At 43.3% G+C, this 21,824-nt stretch overlaps 1 protein-coding gene across 5 annotated transcripts in view; it reads right to left on the minus strand.

Moving 5' to 3' along the window:
• LOC149748132 (uncharacterized) overlaps positions 1-21,824 on the minus strand; it is a 176,460-nt gene that overhangs the window by 46,483 nt on the left and 108,153 nt on the right. For all 5 annotated transcript variants that reach the window (XM_089918310.1, XM_089918312.1, XM_089918313.1 and 2 more), the window contains exon 5: positions 21,117-21,472. The gene's annotated coding sequence lies outside the window, so the exon portion shown is untranslated. The remainder of the gene's footprint in view (positions 1-21,116; positions 21,473-21,824) is intronic.

Genomic DNA, 21,824 nt, shown 5'->3' on the forward strand with positions numbered 1-21,824 from the left:
AAAAAAAAAGATGAGGTTTACAGACTAAAAATTAGACACAAGGTACAACTTTACTCCTGGCTTAACTGAAGACTGAAAGAATAAAGCAAGCAGCTTGTTAGAACTTGCAGGCCAGCGTGAGATGCCGTGGTTTGAAAAACTGAGTTGGCCTGTATATGAATTACAGGAAGAAAGGAAGGAAGAAACTGAGCTCTAAGGCTATTTATTCCTTTTCTGTGGGACGTGCTGAAGAAAAGATCGAGTCTCATGTCACAGACCCAGCAGGAAAACATGGGGCCAGATGGGGCTGAAGGGGTGTGAGTCACCAGCATCCCGCTTTCAGGAGCTCCATATTTGGGAGCCCAGCAAAGGCTCATCATGATTCTAATGGAGCTCTCTTGGTTCTGGGGCTGCTACGAGCTTCAGCCAAATGTGTGTAGGTCTTAAAAGTTAGAATGGATGGTAATGGCCTTGGACTCACACAGCCTCATGTTTCAGGGAAAAATAGTACTTAGAGCTCAGGGGTGGGGACGGAGGAGGAAACTGGGGTACACGCTGTTGAAGGCATGATCAGATCTGATGGGGACAGGCATGTGCCCACCGCCGGCCAGTCAGAACTCTCCATTGTCCTGGCCACAGAACTGGCTTAGGAATGGGCACAGGGCACACGACAGCCCAAAGAGAGTCAATCTAGGGACTTTTGTACAAACTATATCGGGAATGAGATGCAGTCAGATGGGTGGCTGAGAGAACAGTGTGCTCCCGGAGCTGCTGGGGGCATCTTGTTACTGTTGGAAGAGTCAGCTTGAGTGAGTTCAGGGATGGAGAGAGAGACTCAGTCCTGATGAGACTGAGCCCCTGTATCCAGCTGTGCCCAAAGCTCTTTTCTGTTACATGAGCCAATACGCTCCATCCTTTTATTTTCTTAAGCCATTAGCAGTTAGGTTTCTTTTACCGGCAACCTAAAGAGTTCTGACTAATACGCAGACCTCAGCAAGACAAAATAGGACCACAGCACATACCACAAAAGTATATAGAAGCCAGACAGAAGATTCAACCTGTATGCACATGGCATATTGGACCTGAGGGCTTGTAAAATAGAGAGGGTATAAACACAGGAATGGTTACAAGAGTATTTTAAAACACAAAATGATGGTGTTATTTCTTTAAACCCTTCTGGAATTAGGGAATAAAGACAAAGTTCAAGAGAACACGATAATCTGAATCCTTGCAGTAATATGGCATCATCACCACCGCCACCACCATCCTCATCATTTCATCCCAAAGGCAAGAAGTGTGGGTTTTATCTAGGCTCCGACCTAGGGCAACCGACCCATCCAGGTTTGTCCAGTGGGACTCTCCCTGTTTGAAAACTGCAAGTCCCCCATTCTCTGGACTCCGTTAGTCCCTGGACGGTGAGTAATGCCATGTTTTGGGGAGCTCCAGGTTTTTATAAAGCGTCACAGGGGCCCCTGCAGAAGGGGGCGGGGTGCCAAGTGACCTCTTCTGCTTTGGTCATCGGGGTTTCTCTTCTGTATGTTTTAAAAGTCGGAGATTTCATCAGGGGGAGGGAAACCTGCTCTCCAAGGGACCTCCCTCTAGAATTCCATGATTTATTTATTTTTGTTACAGGACAAATTGGCTCTTATAGACCAGTAGTTCCCGCACCCGGCTGATCCTAAGTCACCTGGGAAACTTTAAAACGATATAGGTTCCTGGCTGCCACACCTGGAGGTTCTGACTCAGGTGGAATCGGGTGGAGCCAGAGGTCTGTATTTTTAAAAATCTTTGCAAGTGACATATACATATAAATTATTCACAAATGTCGGTATGTTAACAATCGTTAGGAATAAATCACTTTCCACACACCTCACCAATGGCTAAGACATACCATTGTTTGAGACACCATGTTCCAGTTCAGCTTAAACTTTCCGGGCACTGGGAGGGCTTGTGAAAACACAGCTCACTGGTCCCCACCCTCAGGCTTTCTGCTTCTGTGGGGCTGGGGTGAAAGGGAATTTGCCCTTCCAAGACGCTCCCAGGAGGCCATCAACTACCTTGAGTAGCACCTTTGCAGACTGTAAGCTCACCTGAGGGTCTAGTCGGGTCTCCTTAATCTTTGTTATCATTATTACTCTCTTATCTCCCCCTAGGATGGTAGTCTGTAAATTGTTGATAAATGAACACGTGGATAAATGTTTTACGGGCCTCAATGACAGTGACTTTTCCACCAACTTCCTGAAGAATATTGTGTCCTACACCCCTTAGCGTGTCAGAAAGGCTTCTGCTGGTTATCTAAGGAATATTGATAGTATTATAGGACCTCAGCTGAGGACATGAGTGGGAACAACAGGATTTCCTGCTCTCAGCCTTAGGGGCTTTGTGCTGCATACAATAAAGTGAGGGCTGCCTCTATCCTGGGGCCTCCAGCCACGCCCACTGGACTCTCTCAAAGACTTCATTGTGCTTGTTTGTCACTTTCTAAGGCTGGTAGGTTTATTTTTCACCCACTAACTCCTTTCTGGCTTTCTTTAGCTTGTCGTCACATTTACGTTTTTAAATTGATTTGCTGGGACACTACCCAAGCATATTCTGGTTGCAATGATTTTTTATTCCTGTGGGTAAACTTGTCATTATCTCTCTGGAAGCCTAAGAATGGCTATTCCAATCTCTGCTCAGGCTGTGCAGGACCCCTAACGATTCCTGCATCCTCTGGCCTGTTTGTTCTCTGTTGGTGCCGGCACAGCTGTGGGCACCTTGGCACTGTCTTCCCATGCATCTTCACTAGTTAAAGGAACGTTTCTTGGACTACAGAGATCTATGCATGGCTGCAACCCAGACCTCAACCCAGACACGCCCCAAACAAAGTTAGAAAGGAAGAGAAAGCCACTGACCATTATTAGCCACTAAATAGGGGAGCATCCTGTCCAAGTTCTGCAGGAACATTCAGATGGTGTTTAAGTGGCTTTGCAACTTTTATGTAAGTGCTTGAAATAAGAAACAGCACCCAGAAAAACAGTAATAATACTAATAATAGGATTTAAAGATACCCTATTTATTTCAGATTCCTGCTACCATAATGATATTACAAACAGCTGCTTAGTTGGTATACTGTCTCGTTACCCTCGAGAAAATGAGTGTCCAAACAGGCAGGAAACAGAGAGCCTTCCTAACTTTCCTCCCTGATAAGAGGGTTTGGTTCTGATCAGAGTCGATACATGGGAGAAATAATCCCTTCTAGATCAGTTCTACATCAGCCTAGCTGAATGGCCAAGTCTGCGGCAATGAGCAAAAGCCATTCATTACCCAGTCACTGTGGGTCCTGCCTCCAGAGCTAACTAGTCAACAACTAAAGGAGCGACCACTCCGCTATTTCATAATGTCAGCAGCATGACAGGGGCAATGCCTGTCTGATGCCATCCGTGGCAGAACGGCCAGCCAGTGAAGAACTGTTCTCTAGTGCAAACTGGTCTGGAAGGTTTAGAAGGTTCCAGAACTTTTTGATGTTGTGTTCATGACATTTGTGTTTCAGGAAACGTCTCTCCCTGGCTGACAGGAAAATATCATGTTAGATAATAAATAAAACTGAGGATTTTTTTTTTGAAGTTTTAACTCTCTATTTGGAGAATTAAGTTACTCTAGGGGGAAAATGGGTATTTCTCTTGTAGATATATGTTTATGTGTGTGTGTGTGTGTGTGTGTGTGTGTGTGTATAAAATCTAAATGTGACCCTGGTACATGGGCAGGAGGAGAAATTAGTCTGAACAATGGCAGAGGCACAGATACTCAAGGAATATTTGAGAAATTGCATAGGAAAAAAATAAAGTCTTAATGAATGGTGTTATGCTAGCTTTCTTCCCTTTTTGTCTTTCTCTTTTTCTCCCTCCCTCTTTTGTGTGTTCTGCCTCTTGCTTCTCCTCTGCATGTCTTAAGCCTTTCAGTAGCACCCTTGGGCCCAGCTACTGGCAACAAGAGCCACAACGAATACTTTGACCTCCATGTTCTATGAGCTTCACTTCTTACTTTTTTTTAGACTCCATTATTTATTCCTCAAATTATACTGTTAAACAACCCCAGTCACATTATTCTTTCATTTAATTCCCTTCTCAGTTTGCTTTTCTCACTGGAGGAAAAGATTTGTGTAGGTACAAAAATCTGGCACTGGGTTGACTATGGCCATGCAGGAAATACCCACCTACACACGCGGGCTAAGTGATAAACCACCAAGCCCGAAGGTGAATCTCTTTTATTAAATGGCAATACATTAGGAATTGAATGTTAAAGGAACAGGCCTTTACTGACCAGTTACCATGTGTAAATTCCATACAAGGCTCCATGGGGGAGAGAAATGACTAAGAAGTTTACAAAAAGCTTCATTTATTAGAAGAGGCAGATGCATAACAATGAACTAAGCTAATGTGGAAATAAATTATTGCTCCAAGACTCTTCCTTTCATCATACTGTATGACCATATTGCAATAGCCATGGATAATGCACTATTTTTTAACTTAAATTTCTTTCCTTGCAGAGTTTCTCTTTTAGAATCAAACTATTGATGCAACATTCAAAGGATTCTGCTAGGCCTATTCCATTTCTAAATCTTTTTTTTTTTTTTTTAACTAAAAGATCCCTCTCAGTCAGCTGCAGTCAAGGACTCCAACTCAATACAGAGATTCCCTTGGTTCAGCCTAATAAAGTGCCACAATTGTCTACAGCACCTTCCCAGCTAGCTGATGGATACATCTGCTACCCATCCCACTGACAAAAAGACACAAAAACCTGGCGAAAGATGAAGTAGAGGGAATTCTGTGATTTAAGGAGATTGATGAACTGGTTTGCACTGGGAGGAGGTGAGCAGGAGAAATGCCTTTGTCAGAATTTTCTGAAGCCTAAAAATGATTTACAATTGGATGATTTCAAGTATCAAGTGAAGATTCACTATCTAGATCTTATAAAATAAAATTCGTAGGGCATTTAGATACGCATTCTGAAAAAATGAGAGACACTGACAAAGCATGCCTAACTGAGTCAGAGGGAAAGATTGTGGGAAATCCAAGATATGCTCATTTAGGGCATTCAAGTACTAGACCATGTCTACACTCTAGAAGTAGGTTTAATCAACGAGGATTCTGCACCATAGTGCGATATTACTTGTAGCTGGAGGAAGCTATGTCTTCAAAACAGCTACACTTAAAGACTCCAACAGCTACAAGTCTGAGAAGGGAGGGATCTCCCTGCCTAGCAGAGGTCTGAAGAACACTCTTGTTTCCGCTTGCATGAGTGAATAAACGCATGGATGTTTTTAAGTCAGGTAGATGTGAATTTAGATTCTTAGCTGTGTAGTCATTCTAAACCTCAGTAATTTTTTTCCATTTAATAATGGCTAAAATAATGGCTAAAAATTTTTTAGGGCTTCCTAAGTGTAAAGCACTGTTGTAAGCAGTGGATATATTTTACTTCATCTCATTTCACAATAATCCAATGAGGTGATGTGCAAAAAAGAGTTAACACAGCTGGCCTGAGGCTGCTGTCCTTAAAAAGCCTTGCTTACATGGTTGACCCTGAGCAGGCATCTGGGAACTTGGGTTTCAAGAGTGTTCCCACCATCCCCTGAGAAGAATTACTCTACCTAACCATTTGTACAAACAAGGGGGTTTATGCTGAACACCTGCTCCCTTGCGGGAGTCCGGAATTTTGGTATGTGCCACACAGAGGGTACCCAAGTGACCGGCCCTCAGTCAAAACTCTAGCACTGAGTCTCCAGTGACCTTCCCTGGTAGATAATACCTCACACCAGTCATAACTCGTTGCGGGAGGAATCGAGCATGTCTTGTGTGACTCCCTGGGAGATGAATCTTGGCAGCTTCTGCCTGGTTTCCTCTGGACTTTGCCCTGTGTACTTTTCCTTCTGCTGATTTTTTTTTTTTTCACCTCTTTACTGGAGTATAATCACTTTACAATGGTGTGTTAGTTTCTGCTGTATAACAAAGTGAGTCAGCTATACGTATACATATATCCCCATATCTCCTCCCTCTTGTGTCTCCCTCCCACCCTCCCTATCCCACCCCTCTAGGTGGTCACAAAGCACCAAGCTGATCTCCCTGTGCTATGAGGCTGCTTCCCACTAGCTAGCTATTTGACATTTGGTAGTGTATATATGTCCATGCCACTCTCTCACTTCGTCCCAGCTTCCCCTTCCCCCTCCCCACATCCTCAAGTCCATCCTCTATGTCTGTGTCTTTAGTCCTGTTCTGCCCCTAGGTTCTTCAAAACCTTTTTTTTTTTTAGCTTCCATATATATGTGTTAGCATTCGGTGTTTGTTTTTCTCTTTCTGACTTACTTCACTCTGTATGACAGACTCTAGGTCCCTCCAGCTTTACAACAAATGCTAAAGGAACTTCTCTAGGCAGGAAACACAAGAGAAGGAAAAGACCTACAAAAACAAACCCAAAACAATTAAGAAAATGGTAATGGGAACATACATATCGATAATTACTGTTGCTGATTTTAATTTGTATCCATTTGATGTAATAGATCTTAGCTGTGGGTATGATTGGATGCTGTGACATCATACTAGGATGATGTACATGTATGTACATGTACATACATCATTTCTCACTAGGATGATTCATCCTGTGAACCATCCTAGTGAGACACTGAACCCGGGGGTGGGCTTGGGGACCCTGACACAGATGTGTGACATTGTTATTACCTCAACTTGAAAGGTGAGGAAGCTGATTCATGGAGAGGTTAAGTACCTGTCTTAAGGTCACACAGCAGGCACATGGCACAACCAGGATTTGAACCCAGGCAGTCTGGTTCCAGAGCCCTTGCTTCTGACCCCTACGGAGACTCTAGAATTATAGTAGCAATACCTCCTTCGTTGGGTGATTGTGAGTCAAAGGAGGAGTGTTTGCTTAGAACATACTAAATGCTCAATAAAACTACTATTATTTTGTTATGCAACAGCCATCTATCCCTTCCACCTGCTAATCAGGAAATCTATCATACATTTCCCACAGCTCAATGACAAGTAGAATGTCTTCAAGAAGTTGAAACATCTATGAGGAGGAAAAAGAGAGGGGAATGGTACGGCACTCATCTCACTATTTTTTTTTTTAAATTTTTTTGCGGTACGCGGGCCTCTCACTGCTGTGGCCTCTCCCGTTGCAGAGCACAGGCTCCAAACGCACAGGCTCAGCGGCCATGGCTCACGGGCCCAGCCGCTCCACGGCACGTGGGATCTTCCTGGACCGGGGCACGAACCCGTGTCCGCTGCATCGGCAGGCGGACTCTCAAACACTGCGCCACCAGGGAAGCCCTCCACAGACCTATTCTTGCTCTGCTTTCAAAGAGAAACAACTTTCTGCTAAATGCCTGTTTTCTCTGCATCCCAACAAATGAATGACAAGTTTCTATGACGGCTTAGTTGGTGGATCAAGATGTCCTAGTTAGCGCTGGAGTTGGCTAAAGCAAAGCATATCTACATGGTAGAATTTGGAGGGTAGAGGAAGATGCCCCTGTTTTAAAACCTCTTCTCCATCTACTCCCCCAAATCTCCTTTACTAGAGAAGCAAACTTCTTATTTCATAGTAAGGAATATGACTTAAAATGTAACTAGCAGGAAAGTAATGGCTTGGCGTTCCACCAACTGAAATCAATGAGATCAAGTCCTTCCTTACAAGCACATTTTGATAAAAGTAAAATTGGATGGAGACCATGGATATCAGGTATTTGAAAAGAGGACTTTGTCATAACAAGTGCCAGAAAAAGGAAATGGGATTTAGGAAGAAAAACTGGTGGTGGTACCCAAGGATCACTTCATGAATACAGCAGATTTTTCTGTGGGAAATCTTGGCTTTTGGTGGTTAGCACTTCAAAAGCAATAGAGGAGACATGGAAATAAAATTAAAAGCCTCCTAGTTTCAAGTAAATGCATTTTTCATCTAAGAAAAATCAATGTCTTCACACCAAAGGCATCTATGCTGTAAGGATCCACCACAAGGAGTTTCTTAGTCATTAGATGAATGTCTTTAAGCAAATGACTTAGTTAAAAGACGGGGGTTTCAGTTCTAGCAGTTGTCATATGATCACTTGCCTGACTTCACACAGTCTCCTCAGTTTCATTATCTGTAGAGTGGAGGATATAATAATACTCCCCAGTACCGCTGTGAACACTAAATAAGTTGGTTGATGTGGGTCAACGTTCTGACGGAATTGTAAGTTAGTACCTAAATGTTAGCTATTAACAGTTTGATCCAATGACGTGAACCAGCATCAAGATGCAAGAGGAAAAAACCAAACATAAGACAATGACCTAGTTTTCACTGCACCGGACGTCAGGAAAGGAGGGTCACCTCAGGAGGAGAGCCTTATAGAGCTAAATTACAAATGGAAAGGGTGCTGCAGTAAACTCACTACATGACTGGTCAAAATATTAGCCTTTCCCCATTGCAACCACCTTAATCCTTCCTCCTGGGTCTGTCTGGTTGAAATCACACACAGTGGTCTAAACAGGCAATGGCATCAATTAAGATTTAGGTCAGAGCCTCTGAAGTAGCCAGTGATTTAGTTTCTGGGGTTAAGGAAGACAAAAATCTTACCAATAGCTGGATAAGAATAACATTCCTTTCTAGTGTGATCATCCTACATCAAGGAGATGTTTGAAATGTAGGCAGTGTAGTATGACGTGCCTGCTAAAGTTATTATATGGTTGAACTTTTGAAAAACACAGCGGCACAAATGTGTTTTATCAATCTTTCCTTTTGGTAAGAATCTTGGAGAAAGCGAATTTGACTCATCTCCCAGTGCAGTTCACTCTCAAATGGATCATTGTTCGAAAGGACTCATTTTGCCCTGTTGGATTCCGGTCCATCTGCTTGGAGGCCCCTCTCCCATCACCATCATTGTAACATCCTGTGCTTGCGCCCAGAATGCAGCTGACCGTCATTAGGCTCAGAGTAAGTTGCAATTAGCAAGGCTCTCAGCTTGTCTCCCAAGGAACTTATTTTTCAGTGGAAATTTTTGTAATGTTTCTGTCTGATTTTTTAACTCTTCCCTGGAGACCAAACTCCCCGGCTCAGTCCTTGGCAATGCGATTCTAAGAGTGAATGATACCATACCCTTTGGGACCAACTAATTACTGTAATTTCTTAAATTTAGCTACTAGCTGTTTTGGCATCTTCCATACAGTATCCCTTTCAAATTAATCCTGCCGAACTATGAAACGTCTGGCTTTTCTGTTTGAACAATCAGAGATTTACAAGACAGGATCTTGGCTCTCACAAGATCTCTTCAGTGTGGTCAGGGGTAGTAAGCAAACGCCTCAGTGTTTCAGGGACCCACTTGCATTTCTTTACTGGGAGAAAGTGATAAGGTGTTTGCCAAGGTCACCCCGTTCAGTGACCCAGGGGCTGCTCAAAACTTACCGTGGATAACCACAGCTGCTTTTCCTGTCTCCCCTGGGCCCACATGGCCATTTGCAAAGTTGAGAAGGAGAGATGGGGATGGAGGATAATCAGAAATCCAAACAGATGGAGGAAGGCTTTGAACTTAAAAGGCAAACAATGATGATTTATTTAACTTACAGATAAAATAAACATAATTTAATCTATCAACTATATTTATTCCTGTGATTTCTCATTAGCACAGAAAATCAAGAGTTGTCTATGCTTTAAAGGTTAATACAGGGAATTCCCTGGTGGTCCAGTGATTAGAACTCCAGGCTTTCACTGCAGAGGGTGTGGGTTCAATCCCTGGTCAAGGAACTAAGATCCTGCAAGCCACGTGGTGTGGCCAAAAAAAAAAGGTAATACAATGATTTTTTTTTTCTATTTATTAATGACTCACTCTGAGGTAACTACTCGACCACTTGGGCACCTTACAAATCAACACAAATGAAACAAATGATCCCAGTAGTTTTCTGACTTTAAACTCGCTTGAAAAAAAGTTTCATGTTGGCAGGGACTGTTGGTCTTGTCCCCCTCAGCGCCCAGCACCCTGTAGGGACTCCATCAATATTCGCTGACTGATGACTGATACACAGGTGGGTCGACATGATAACGAAGGAAAGCTAACTTTAAAAAATCCTTCTTGTATTTCCTTTCAATAATGGTACCTCTGTGATCCTGTCTGTCACCTAGATAATGAGATATATACCATTTTGACTTTCTTTACGGAGGTTGAATTGAATTAAATTGGACTGTTCCATTCATCCTAGAAGACTTTTCTATATATATATTTCCACACTCGCCTCTTCTGGAATTCTCTTTTCGTGTCAAACTCTACTTATTCTTTAGGTTCCTTCTCATTTTTGAAACCTTATTCTCTCTCCTCTTCCTCCTACCGGCTAATAAGTATCGAGTATTTAATGTGTCAAATACTGCTTTAGATACTTGGTGTATATTGAACACTCAAAGCCATGTATTGACTCAGAACCTTCAAAACCAACCAGTGAGGTAGGACTATTATTACCTCCTTTCTGCAGATGAGACACTGAGAAACAGAAAGGTAAAGTACATTGCTCAAGAGCCCACAGAGGCTGGGTAGTAGAGGAGGGATTCTAACCCAAGCGGTTGGCTCCAGAGCTGCCCTCTTAAAGACTCCACCAGTTACTTCAGCCCTCTTGGATCTGCCCATTTTCTGAATTCCAATGGTCACTTTTTTTTTTTTTACAATATAGATAATAATGACCATTTCATTAAAAATGGGCTTATACTATACATTCCATTGTATTTGTTGTTTTGAATTTAGTTCACATCTTTTCATGTCTTGGTGTGTAGATCATCTTTATTCTTTTTTTAACAGTAACATAGTATTTCAAAGTGCGGATTGCCAAAGTATAATAAGGACGTCACTGATGGACATTCTGATTGTGTTCATATTTTGAGTAACATGCACAATTTCATCTCAGCCTCAAAAGAAAAGCAACCTGTGCTAGGTTGAGCTCAACCTCAACTTGAAAGTGTTAGGCCAAGAAGATCATCTATGCTATTAAGAAATAAGTTATTCATCAGAAAGAAAATATGACACAGAACAGACCAACACTTCTCCAGCTGGGTATTCAAGGAATGCTATTGTTAATTGGTGTATGTGAAACAATACACCAATTACACCAATGTTAATTGGTGTATGTGAAACAATCTTTTCCCTCTGCAATACTTTGTTTAACTATGAAATAGACATATCTCGCTGCTAAATCATCCTGGCAGGAAGCCAGGAGGGCCAATCCCTGCATCAGAGGCCTGCTTAGAGTAAGATATTACACAAAAGCATGACTGAAGTTTTCCTATAGCTAAAGCAAACAGCCAGCAATATTTTCTCTGAAAAAATGCTCAGGGCAAAAGTATTCTTTGCTCTGCTATATTAAGTGGAACTCTGTTTTTCAATCAAGCTGTGATTAAAATACTAGACCAGATTCAAATTTGCTTTCCTGCGGAAAGTCTGTTTTGCCTACAATGTATGCAGTCCAAGAGGGTGGGTTTCTTGCTTTCACAAAGGATTGCCAGGCCTGCTGCCCACTCGTCTGGTGGCAGCTCCCACCGGGGCTTGGGAGGGGATGGGATGACTTCCCCTTCTGCCCTCCCGTGACCTGCACTTGGGTCAAAGGGAGCAGCTCACAGGTCCCCAGAAGTGCACTGGTGCCCGGATGCCTTGCTTCTTTGCTCAGGCCACTTTTTCTTCCCATCACAATCTCCTCATGCTTTTCTGTATCCTTCCTATTCTACAAAGACCATCCTGAGTCTACCTCTCCTGAGCAGGCTTCCTGGCTTGAATGGTTTTTCTTCCCCTACACAGTAGGCTCATTACTAACACTCACTAGGTCATTCATTCATTCATTCAACAGATATTTATTGAGCACCTACCAAGTGCTAGAGATATAACAGTGAACAAAACAAGTCCTGCACCCACGGAGCTGGCATTCCAGGGGAGGAAACAGACAATAAGCAAATACACAGGTACTCCTATGTTAGGTGATAATAAGTGCAGGTAGTGGAGTGGGTGTGTGAGACGGGGATGGGGCTATTTTATAAAGCATGGAAGGGGAGGGTGGCATGATAAGGTGACATGTGACTCAAGAGCTGAATGAGGAAACGGAGGGGCCTGATGAGAAAAGACAGGAACCTTGCACATATCTCCTGGAAGGTCCTTCTGGTTCAAAAGCCCTGAGTTGGGTACATGCTTGGCCTTTGGGGGAACATCAAGGAGGCCATTTAGCTACTTGTTAAACGTGATTTTTGTTTTACAAATCTATGCTCTCTCCTCAACTCAAATGTAAGATTCTTGAGAATGGGGCTTTATGTTGGAGATAATAGGTGACACATTTTGACGATGCTTTCTTCAGCAAAATTCCACTCTTTGAGGTACACCACTTTGCAGTATACATCCTTGGGCCCTCTCCAGCCCTTACCTAAAACTTTGATTGGATTACCACCCCTAGCTTTTGGAAGCTCAAATATCCCAATAAAATACTGATGTTCTTAGAGTGGAGGTCAGGTGTGTGAGACTTCTATGCCTGTGGCCACTACAGCACTTAGCAAGCCAGCACAGATAATCTCATCATTTTAAGAAAATGGATTCTTAGTTCTAAACAATATGAAGTAATGCCTTATGTAATGCCTATCTTTGCTTCAGGCAAAAAAACAAAAATGCAAGGAAAAAAGAAACCAAGAAAGTAAACAACTTAAAGCAACCAAAGAAACAAACAAATACCGTCTAGTGGTCTTAAGTCTTCCCAAATCAATCCTTCCAAAATCATAGCGCTTTCATTCAGTGGTTCTTTTATCTGTCTTGCCATAAAAATGAAGAAATTTTGAGAAAATGAAATACCTATGTACTAAATACCTTGGCAATTTTATTTTAAATACAGTTGTATGCAATTTGTTAATCCTCACTGCCATTCATAACTGAGTCATAGGTGCTTTTGAAAGCTGTATAATGGAGAGCATGTGGTGTACCGTTGTTGAAATGTGTTTATGGTCGTCATATAACTCACATCTGAGGTCCCTTGTCAGCCATGAGGTCCATGAAGACACAACCTCACTAAATCCAATACTATATTATAAGGAAAACTGGATTTGATGGACTCTAGTCATATTTGCAGTGCTTCTTGAAGGCATGAAACCTACTGTAAGTGGTTTTAATTCCTTGACCACTTCCCACATATGAGCTCCTTGAGGATGGGGACTTTATCTACTTGGCTTCACTACAAGATCCTCAACACCATGCACAGTGCCTGGCCCAAAGGGGGCTCTTAACAATTGTTGAATAAATAACTGTTAAATTATTTTCTAAAAGGAGATATGTTATCTGTGATGGTTAATTTCATGTGTTACCTTGGTCAGCCCAAGGTACCCGGATAAGCGGCACTATTCACAATAGCCAAAACATGGAAACAACCTAAATGTCCATCAACAGATGAATGGATAAAGAAGATGTGGTATGTATATACAGTGGAATAGTACTCAGCCATAAAAAAGGACGAAATAATGCCATTGGAAGCAACATGGATGTAACTAGAGATTACCATACTAAGTGAAGTAAGTCAGAAAGAGAAAGACAAATATAATGCCATATGGTATCACTTATATGTGGAATCTAAAATATGGCACAAATGAGCCTATCTACAAAACAGAAACAGACTCACAGACATAGAGAACAACAGACTTGTGGTTGCTAAGGGGGAGAGGGGCGGGAGAGGGAAGGACTGGGAGTTTGGGATGAGCAGATGTAAACTATCATATATAGGATGGATAAACAACAAGGTCCTACTGTAGAGCACAGGGAACTATATTCAATATCCTGTGGTAAACCATAATGGAAAAGAAATAAAAAAAAAAAAGAAAGTCTGTATGTGTATAACTGAGTCACTTTGCTGTACAGCAGAATTTGGAACAACATTGTAAATCAACTATACTTCAGTTAAAAAAAAATTAAGTTAAAAAAACATACCCAGATATTTGGTCAAACATTATTTCAGATGTTGCTGTGAAGTTATTTTTTTAAGTAGGATTAACATTTGTAGACTCAGAGCAAAGTGATAACCCTCCATACTCTGGGCGGGCCTCATCTAATCAGATGACGGCCTTAAGAGAAAAAAGACCAACTTCCGCTTTGAGTAAGAGTTCTGCCAGCAGACTGACTCTGTGCTCAACTGCAACATCAAATCTTCTCTGGGCCTCCAGCCTGCCAGTCTACTCTGTAGATTTTGAACTTGCCAGGCTTCCATGAACGCATGAGTCATTTCCTTAAAATAAATCTCTCTTTATCCGTACATATATACACACATCCTACTGGTTCTGTTTCCCTGCAATATCCCTTAGTCTTTTACTCTCTCAGTGAATTAGTCAATATATAAATGTAATTTACCAGGAAGTATCCTCACCCACCAAGACCCTACAGTCAACGAAGCCAGATCAGTGACACAACCCCTGACACTAGCAGTTGACCTCAACTTCTCCACTCTGGTGGAGGGATAGAGAGCATTACCTCCTCAATGTTCTGTCTCTCTTGTGATGTAAAGCCCTGCGTATTTTCCCTCTAGAGAAACAGGTGCTAAGAGAACACAGAACTTGCTACAGCCATGCTGCGATGCTGTTATGTGAGAAGGCACAGGCTTACTGCTGTGTTTTTTGGGGAAAATACTTGCCATGGTTATGCTGAGCCACTGATAGTATCACTTCCTCTAAATATTTCCACTCTTTACAAGTGAAGCTGTGGGTGGGGAATTTCAGAGTCACGGAACTAGTCCAAAGGTTATGAAAGGTTCACGGACACGGTACCATTTGATGATGACTATGTGCTAATTAGTCCCATATACTCTAAGGAAAAGATGAATCTAAAAGTACATCAGTGGGGGCTTCCCTGGTGGCGCAGTGGTTGAGAGTCCGCCTGCCGATGCAGGGGACACAGGTTCGTGCCCCGGTCCGGGAAGATCCCACATGCCGCGGAGCGGCTGGGCCCGTGAGCCATGGCCGCTAAGCCTGCGTGTCCGGAGCCTGTGCTCTGCAACGGGAGAGGCCACAGCAGTGAGAGGCCCGTGTACCGCAAAATAAAATAAAATAAAATAAAATAAAATAAAATAATAAATAAATAAAAAGACATCAGTGGGAAGGCACCAGGGAGTTTTGTGTGAAAGGTGGACCCTTCAGGGTCTAGCCATGTGGTGAATACTCATGGTGGTCATTTGCTGATTGGGCAGAGGATGCTTTTGAAAACGAAGTTTCACACAGATCCTTGCACCAAGGGCTTATGCAGTAGGGGAAGTGGCCAGTGAGAGTGAAAGCTTTCCTTAATGTGCCCACAACCAGCACATTTCTCCACCCAGGAGTCCTTTTTATTTCTTCTTTTCCTCCATTTAAGGCCCCTTTCCTCCTTTGATGTCTTTTTCCTTTTGGCTCTCAAGTGCCTAATTCATTCACCTTTTAATCCCCAGTTAAAACCTGTTTCTAACATGTTTAGAGACGTGTATGAGAGACGGAGAAATTTGGGAAGCATTGTGCCTTCCTGCAATCATACTCCAAGTCTTCATCTTTGGCAGTGACCTATCACTGTCAACTGATAGAGACGATAAATACATTGTCACTTGTTTACACAACAGAATGCTCTATAGCCTTGAAAATGAGTTGTCAGTATTTACATCGACATGGATAACCCTCCAAAACAACGTTGAGCCACAGAGCCAGTTATGGAGGAATGCGTATGGTATGATTACATGTGTTTAAAGTTCCCAAACAGGCAGAAATCAACTGCATATACACATAAACTATATATAAATTAATTTATATATAAATTGCACATACACATATGCATATATGTATACATATAGGCACATGAGGCCAATCTGAAAAGTAACGGAATGTGATTAACACAAAACTTAAGACCGCAGTTCCTTTCAAGGGTTGGGAAGGTGGGCAGTGGGTACACGTGTGTTTGTTTTCTTATTTTTACTATTATTTGGAATGAATGTACACATTATATGTACCTCTTTGTAGTATGAAATGTTTCGCATTATTTAACAATTTTTCTAAAATGAAACTTATCTGGATTATCAACCCTCGTTTACCACCTTCCTTGGAAAGTGGAGGGAGGGCCTTGGGGGAGAACAACTGCCTATAGAAATTAAATAGAGTTGAGTTATAGACCTCCTTTAATCAAAGCTTCTAATCTGAAGTGAATGTGAAAAGGAATGTGGATGCATTGGCATCTCTCTGCCTGTTACCTTATTTCACCTCTGCGAGTTACTCTGAACCCCCAGGGTTTGTCCTTAGGGCAGAACTACCCTGCATTGGAGCCTGGGGCTGTGTCAACTTCAAGCAGTCTTTCCCATCACTGCCTGGACATTTGGGAGCCATTGCGGTCACAGTGAAGTTGCTTATTTTGATGACCAAAAAGCCTGCAGCACACAGGGTGGCTTGGACACTCCCTTCCGAGGACGTCCAGGCCATTCCTGGCCCTGCAGGGTTTCCATATCAAGTGTGCCGCCAGTACAATGAGTAACATGATTCTTTTCTTTAAACTGACTCACTTTTAGGGTGGTGGGGGACGGTGAATTTGGGGAAGGTGGTCAAAAGGCACAAACTTCCAGCTATAAGATAAATAAATACTAGGGATGTCATGTGCAACATGATAAATATAATGAACACTGCTCTACGTTATATAGCAAAGTTTTTAAGAGAGTAAATCCTAAGAATTTTTGTCACAAGGAAAATATACTTTTTTTCAATGTCTTTAATGTTGTATCTATATGAGACGATGAATGTTCTACTATGATAATCATTTCATGATGTATGTAAGTCAAATCATTATGTTGTACACCTTAAACTTATTCAGTGCTATATGTCAACCATATCTCAATAAAACTGGAAGAAAACAAAAAAAGAAAAATAGACACTTTTTTGAAAATTAAAGACATGTAAATTAAAAAATGAAAACCTACTTTCATGCCACTCCTGCAAATAAAAACACATTGCCATTGTTGTTACTAGAAGGTAGTCATTAAAAAAATAAATGCAGGAAGATGAAACCATGATACTAAATTTTAGCTAGCTACCATTGCCTGCTGATGGCTTATAGCCTGAGGTCTACTTTCTCTTTGTGCCAAAGGTAAATGGCCACAGGTTAGAGGGGTCTTTAGATCAGGCCTACAACAGAGGATCAAAAGAGAGAAATGGAAAAGATTTCTCTGTATGACAATGTCTAGTGACTCAATGTGATTAAATGCCATATCTGGGTACCAAGTACCATATCAAATTATCATATTGTGTCCCACGCTTTGGAACTTTTGATCAAATGAATTTATGGGGAGACAGAGAAGCAGAGGGAAAGTGGAGGAGGTTTGCGGTAGGATGTGTCTTCACGTGGTGTAGTTTCGTACAGGACAGGGTAAGTCTAAAGGAGCTTCCCCATGCTGGTACCTGGGTCCTTTCTCCAAGTGGGACCTCACAAGGGAACGAGAAGGACCCTCCCCCCACCCCAGGGCCCTTGAGTGGATATGAGGTGTGTTGCAGGGAGGGAAGGGTGAAACGAGGAGAGGAAAGCCATAAAGGGCACATTACCAAGCCAGCGACCACTGTGGGCAACTGAAGTACAAGTCCAGGTGGAAATTTTGAGAAAAGGTGAAAGGCTGTCTTAGAGTTATTCCACTCGGCCCGAGGAGCTGGGATATTTACAGCCCATTAGAGAGTTAATTTCTGGACATGTTCATTTGTCTTTGGGCAATTACAGTGACCCCACCTGGCCTGGAGAAAGCCTTCAGGTCATGAGAGAAAGGTGCAGGCTGTTAGAAGTCAGCCCAGTCCTGCTGAGGCCTGAAGGATGTAGGCAGGACTCTGACTGCTTCTACTACGCCCCTTCCCTGCTAGATACTTTAAAAATTGTTACCACGTTTAATCCTTACCCCCAGCCCTTCCCCATAGCGATTAATTTCCCCTTATTTACATATAAAGGAAGAGGCACCAGGAGTTATGTCATTTGACCAAAGTCATACAGTCTGTGTTCTCCTGCACCTCTGGTTATACCTTTCTAGTCTTCTTTTTCCTTTCTTTTTTTAAAAAATAGAGGTGAAACTCACATAATGTAAATTAGCCAATGTAAAGGGAACAATTCAGTAACAGTCAATATATTCACAGTGCTGTGCAACCACCCCCTCTATCTAGTTCCAAAACATTGGTATCACCCCAAAAAGAGGCCCCATACCCATTAAGCAGTTGTCCCCCATATTTCCCTGCTCCCAGACCCCAATCTACATTCTGTTTCTATTGATTTACCTATTACGGACATTTCGTTTAAATGGAATCATACCCTTTAGGGGCCTGGTTTTTTGAGGTTCATACATGTTGTAACATGTATCAGACCTTCATTCTTTTTTTTTTTTTTTTTAACTTATTTTTGGCTGCTTCGGGTCTTCGTTGCTGCGTGCAGGCTTTCTCCAGTTGTGGCGAGCAGGGCCTCCTCTTCGCGATGGTATGCGGGCTTCTCACTGCGGTGGCCTCTCCTGTTGCGGAGCACGGGCTCTAGGTGTGCAGGCTTCAGTAGCTGTGGCGTGCAGGCTCAGTAATTGTGGCTCGCAGGCTCTAGAGCACAGGCTCAGTAGTTGTGGTGCATGGGCTTAGTTGCTCCGCCACATGTGGGATCCTCCTGGACCAGACATCGAACCTGTGTTCCCTGCATTGGCAGGTGGACTCCCAACCACTGCGCCACCAGGGAAGCCCCAGAACCTTCATTCCTTTTTGTGGCTGAATAATATTCCATCGTATGGTTATACCAGAATTTATTTATCCATTCATCTGCTGATGGACATTTAAGCTGTTTCTACTTTTTCGCGATTGTGAAATCGTGCTGGTATGAAAGCATGAGCCCCTGTTTTCAATTCTTTGGGGTATATAGCTAGGAGTGGAATTGCTGGGTCATGTGGTAATTCTGTGTTTAACTTTTCAAGAAACTACCTAGTCTTCTTAGAGAGTTCATTCTCCTCTCCCTCTATTTAAATGTTAGGATTTCTTGAGGTTCCTTCCTAAGCCACCCCCCTCATTTCTCACTTGATATTCTCTCTCAAGGATGTTTCATCCATACCCATGGCATCAATCAGCATCTATATGTTCAGGATCCCCAGGACCCTGCTCTGAGTTCTAGACCAGCATGTCAACTGCCTGGCTGACATCTGCCTTTGGATGTGTTCAAGGCCCTCCAAAATCATCCATTGCAGAACGGAACTCACGCCGGGCCTGGCCATTCACCAGCTACTCTAGTCTCTGTGAGCGGCAAGCAGCATCAACATCCACGAGGACGCCCCAACCAGAAAACTGGGGATCATCTCAACACTTCCCCTGGGATCTCCTCTCCTATTTACCCCCAAGTCCTGTTGATTTTCCTTTCTCGATGACTCTTTATCTGTCTAGCTCCGCCTCTACTGCTACCACCCTTGTCTCGTCTGTACTCCCACTGATATCCTTGCTTGGCTGATTTCATCAGCCTTCTAACCAGTCTCCCTGTCAGCAGGTGTGGCCCGTCCCATCCACTCTCCACACGGTAGCAAAAGGGATTTATTAAAAATGCAGATCAGACCACGACACCCCAAGCTTCTCCACCAGTTTTAGAATAAGCAGCATCTTCACCGCTGCCTCTTCCTCTAGCCTCGTCCTGAGCCACTCTTCTCGTCCCTCTGGCCACACTGGCCTTAATTTAGTTGGACAATTCGGGTCTCCCGCCTCAGGGAGCGCCATAAGCTGCTCCCTACACCTGGCACTAGCCAGCCCTTTGCCTTATTCATGCCTGTTCTCCTCCAGTTGTCATGGCCCCTGTGCTATGGAAACCTCGCTGACGCCCAGACAGATCAGGCTCCCCCGCGATGTGCTCTGGTCCTCATTGCACTTGGGTAATGATTAATCAACAGACTACAAGCTTTTGGGGGGCAGGGCAATGTCAGTTTTGCTCCATCTTACTTAAGTTTTGACTTAAAAGTGGCTTCCACACCGTGAATACTCACTAGAGACTTGTACAATAATTTAGTGGCCTAATTCACGAGAAACGGTGGAGCTCTAACACGAAACTGAGTTCACACACTGCCCTTTCCACTGCTCCCCTTTGCTCCATTCTTAGAACAGAAATGTCCTTAAAAATAAGCAAACTTGGGAGCAAACAGAAACAAGGAGGAAAACCGCTTGGCTGGTTCCCAGGGTTCTGTCTGGAGGATAGTTCTTCACACCCACTTCTGGGTGGGAAACCAGCTGCTGGGAGGAAGGGAGGGGCTCTCCAGGCAGGAACTGAAAAGACCAGAGCTCCCGCCCTCACCTCTGGTCACTAGCTCCAGGACTAGCCTGCTCACCGACCTCCTGGCAGCTTGAGATAGCATCTGACCCTTCTAGAAGGGCCTTTCCTCTTTAAAGCTGTATGTATTCTTCATTTTGAAGTAATTTCAGCAAGATAAAAAGTTGCCTCAAGTCTTTTGCGGAAGAAAGGCAATTGAATGAATGAACACATTAAATGGATTAATAAATACAGAGAAAAGTAAGGGTGGAGCTGTTTGGGTGGCCCAGTGTGGACACAGAGAACAGTGTAATTTGTCCCCAACCCCTTAGAGGGGATACTAATGACCCATTCTCTGCAGAGCCTGGACACACACAGAGTCTGATTCTCATCACCACTTCTTGCCCCTCCGTCATTCCCATAGAGGCTGAAAACGACATTATAAATGACTCTAATCCACCATAAATTGTAAGTGACAGCCCACACTTGGAGGTTCTGAAATAATTAGGAGAAGTAAAAGCTCAGGGTCACTTCAGGTAAGCTCTCCGAGGCCGGTTGGAAGGCGGAGGAGCGAGGCCGGTAGGAAGGGGGAGGAGCGAGGCCGGTAGGAAGGGGGAGGAGCCATGTATTTTACACACCAGGAAGCACCTACCCAGGAAGATATGAAACTAGAATCACATAGGTTTTAAGTTGCACTAAAGCAGTGCCTCCAGGTCAGCCTGAAGGGGGAGACTCTTTCCTCCCGAGGCCTGTTGAGTCCCGCCCAGCAGCTGCAGATAAGGGCGCCCCCAGCAGGGAACACAGCTGGTTGTCTGACACCAGCTCAGGAAGTCAGAGTCTGAGTGAACCCCCCGCCTTCCCCTCAGGCCACAGCAAGTGTCTGGGAACTCACCCCGGGCGAACGGCTGTGGGATCCTCTGGTTGGGTCCTTGCCCTCCCTCTGGGCAGGCAGGCAGGAGGTGGTGGCTCAGTCCTGCCTCGTGGCCGTGCTTCTGTGTTGCTGCAGACACTAGACTTGCTTCTGAAGGCAGCTGGGAGCATTTCCCCGCGGAGCAACTGCACACGCAGACTGTGAATGGTGACCTTGTGGGTGTTTTTCCTTCCGGTTGCTGTGAAGTGATGTTGTCTCAGTTCATTTCCTCTCTGTGCATCTTTTTTTTTTTTTCCTCTGTCAGACCTCCTGATATGCTGAGGACCACTGGTTGTTTAGGGACAGGCGAGCCATCTAGTTCTGATCCGCACCGTTTGCTATTTTGAGAAAGAGATCTTTAGATTAGGATCACCATGAAATTCTGTGGGATGTACTTTCTAAGTGGCACAAGCACCTTTCTAGGCTGCACTGAGGCAAAAATTAGGTTTTTCAAGATCAACCAATTTAGGATTTTGTGGTTTTATGAGCTCAATATGTTCTAAAGAGTTCTACTATAAATTGACACGAAACATCCTTTCATTTGACAAGTATTTATTGAGCCTGTACTCTGTGTGCTGGGGGCTAGGTACCCAAACAGATCATTTCTATGTACAACGTGATATAGAAGCCTAGATTTGATTATGTGAAAGGGAAATTGAAAGTATTTCATCCCAAACCCTTGTCTTCTTC

This window comes from Delphinapterus leucas, chromosome 10, assembly GCF_059928025.1.
Source record: "Delphinapterus leucas isolate spDelLeu-1000000601 "Yukka" chromosome 10, BTC_Dleu_Yukka2, whole genome shotgun sequence".
In the NCBI taxonomy this organism is placed as follows: domain Eukaryota; kingdom Metazoa; phylum Chordata; class Mammalia; order Artiodactyla; family Monodontidae; genus Delphinapterus; species Delphinapterus leucas.